Here is a 2,804-nt window from a genome sequence, read left to right as displayed (position 1 = left end):
AACTCCTGGCCCCTGTGTCTGCCTAAGCAGGCACTTTAATCTGCTGAGCTATTTGACCATCCCCATAGTTTAAAATATTGATGCAGGCTGGGCATAGTGACACATGCCTGTAATCCCAGCACTTGGGAGGCTGAGGCAGGAGAATCCATGAGTTCAAGGTCAGCCTGTACTACATAGCAAGACTATCTCAAATAAAATAAAATAAAATAAAATAAAATAAAATAAAATAAAATATTGAATAACATTCCAGATGAGTCTCAAGAGCAGTAGGCTGAGTAAAAACAGCTAATACCCAAAGATTACATATGATACTATGCTCTTTGTATTATATTGTTTGTTTTGTTGTGAGATAGGTTTTTATGATATAGTGCAGGCTGCTCCTGAACTCATTTTGTAGCCCAAGTTGGCCTCAAGCTCATGGTGATCCTACCTCAGCCTCCGAGTGCTGGGATTACAGGTGAGCCTGGCTGTATAATGTCCTTGAAAGGATGAAAATTATAGAAATGGAGAACAAATCAGTAGCTGACATGGAGATGGGGCATGGGCGTGGCTAGAAGACAATGCACGGGATCTTTTGGGTGATAGAATTGTACAGTACCTTGTTCATGTGAGGAAATTGATTGATATACATAAGCTATCAATTCACACCAAGAAAAATAATGCCAGGTACCCATGTTTGACCACCGACCTAGCTCTTTTATATAGAGTGACTGGAGTCATCACTGTCACCATAAGATTTGTTTTCTTGGTGCTCACTCCCTTGCTACTTTCTTTCAGTTAGTTCATAGAGCACAGGGAAGCCACTCTTTCATGAATGTTATTTTTAGTCCACTTAGTTTGGGGGATCTTTAAGTCAGGAAACAGCACTCTGTCCCACCCCGCCCGGAGTCATCCTCCTCAGGAGCACCAGTGAGTGCTCATGGGGTTGATGTTCACCAGCTCTACCTGATGATCTCACCTGGTGCCTGACCCTCATCCTCTGCCTGATGAACTTTTTTTCTTTGGCCAGCTCAAGATGCCTTAGGGGCAGGTCTGGTGCAGTCCTGGAGCTGGGATAGAACCGCGATCCCTTGCGCCTGATTTGAGTTTGCCCAAGCAGGCGCTTTAAACAACTGAGCTAACCTGCAAGCCCCTACCCGATGATCTTTTTTTTTTTTTCCTAGTGATGTTAAGGAGCCACATTTATAAGAAGAATGTGAAGAAATGAAGAGCATTCCGAGAGACAACCTCAAGTCCCTGAAATGCTGAAATTGAGAGCCAAGGAGGAAAGATGAACAAACTTTTTGTTGTTGTTCTGGTGTATGAGGGGGCTATGCTAAGTAGGATTCTTGGTCATTTCTCCAAAGATAAAAAGAAGAAGTGCTATAGTCTGGTTCCTGGATGTCCCCAAAGGTCCACGTGTTAAAGGCTCATGCCATTGGGAGGGAGTGGGACCTAACAGGGCCCCCTTAGGTCACCAGGACATACCCTTAGAAGGACTGCAGGTCCCTCTTCTTTCTCTTTTGCTTCTTGGCCATGAGGTGGATATATTTGCTTTCCTGTCTGTTTCTGCCACCATGTGCTACCTTGCTCTACTTTCAAAGCCATGGAAGCAATCCGTCATGGACCAGAAACTCCAAAACTGTGACCCACAACAAACCTTTTCTCCTTAGAAGTTAATTTGCTGAGGTGTTTTGTTATAGTGATGGAAAGGTGACTAATCAAGGAGGAAACTTAGGTATAATCATAGAAATAAAATGAAGACTTGATCAGCAGGCTAAAGTGCCTGCTTAGGCAGAGCACAGTGGCTGTGTTTCGGTCCCCAGTGTACTGTGCCAGCCCTGCCCCCTCAAGGGCACGCTGAGACAGCAATTGAGACTGGGCGTGGTGGCGAGCGCCTGTAATCCCAGCCCTTGGGAGGCTGAAAACAGGAGACTCACTATGAGTCTGATGTGCATAGTCAGACCCTGTAGTCCTGGTATCAAATACATAAAAATAAAAATAAATAAAATGAAGACTTGGGAAGTATATGTACAGTCCATTTTTTATTGCTATTTAAAAAGTTAAGGCCTGATAAAGAGAAGATGTTGGGCTTATGTAGGGACCTGTAAAGGGACATCCCAGAGGCAGAGGACAGGGTTGGCTCACCATGGCTAGCTCCTTATCCACACACCCCTAGCTCTGCACACTGGCAAGACAGCATCCAAAGAATAAGCCACGGTTGCAACTGAAACTCAAATTGGCATCTTCTCCTCCCTCAGCAAGAGGGTGAGTGACAGGAGCAATAGAACAGTTTGGACAACTGTACTGTGCATTTGTGCTGCTCTATGGAAAGCAGCAGATAATATTAATTTGTTTTGTCTCCTTTTTTCAATTGTATTTTTTTCTCTTAATTTCTCATATATTTCTTTTTTTCTTCCCATTTTATATGCATGTATCTGGTAATATGGATAACTGGAAGACAACACTATTACAACAAATATGAAATTCATATTACTTTTTTTTTTTTTTTTGCGGAACTGGGGATTGAACTCAGGCCCTTGCACTTGCCAGGCAAGTGCTTATTCTACTGAGCTATCACCCCAGCCCCTATATTACTTTGTTTATTGAAATTCTGTATCACTTGTAACTTTTTGTTTTAATTCTAATTTGTACTGTCTTTAAAAAATAAAGACGTGAACATGTCAAAGTATTTCTCAGCATCCTGCCCTGAAATCGTAGGTAATACGGATTGGCTTCTTAGGCTCCTTTCAAACTGGCAACATCGAATAATAGTGGCTCACTTGTGAGCTGTTGGTCTGTTGGGGGAACGTCAGTCCCAAAAT

This window comes from Octodon degus, unplaced genomic scaffold (genome assembly GCF_000260255.1).
Source record: "Octodon degus isolate 3935 unplaced genomic scaffold, OctDeg1.0 scaffold00016, whole genome shotgun sequence".
Classification (NCBI taxonomy): domain Eukaryota; kingdom Metazoa; phylum Chordata; class Mammalia; order Rodentia; family Octodontidae; genus Octodon; species Octodon degus.
Note: the sequence above shows the minus strand (reverse complement) of the source record.